We start from the raw sequence: 301 nt of genomic DNA, 5'->3' as shown, positions 1-301 counted from the left end.
AAAACATATATATATATATATATATAAATATATATATATATATATATATATATATATATAAATATAAACATAAAATGAAGGCAGATATAAAGTTAGAGAGAGTAATAAAGATAAACACAGAAACAGACAAATATAAAGAGAAACAAAAACAAACAAAATAATAAACAAACAAATATAAAAAAACAAACGAACAAACAAAGAAATATAAACAAAGAAATATAAACAAAAACACAAAAAAGAAGTTAAAAAAAGCAGCAACCAAAAAAAAAACAAAAACAAAACAAACAACATAATAAGACAA

This window comes from Eimeria mitis, genomic scaffold, assembly GCF_000499745.2.
Source record: "Eimeria mitis Houghton genomic scaffold, Emh_scaff134, whole genome shotgun sequence".
NCBI lineage: Eukaryota > Apicomplexa > Conoidasida > Eucoccidiorida > Eimeriidae > Eimeria > Eimeria mitis.
This window is presented reverse-complemented; position numbering follows the sequence as displayed.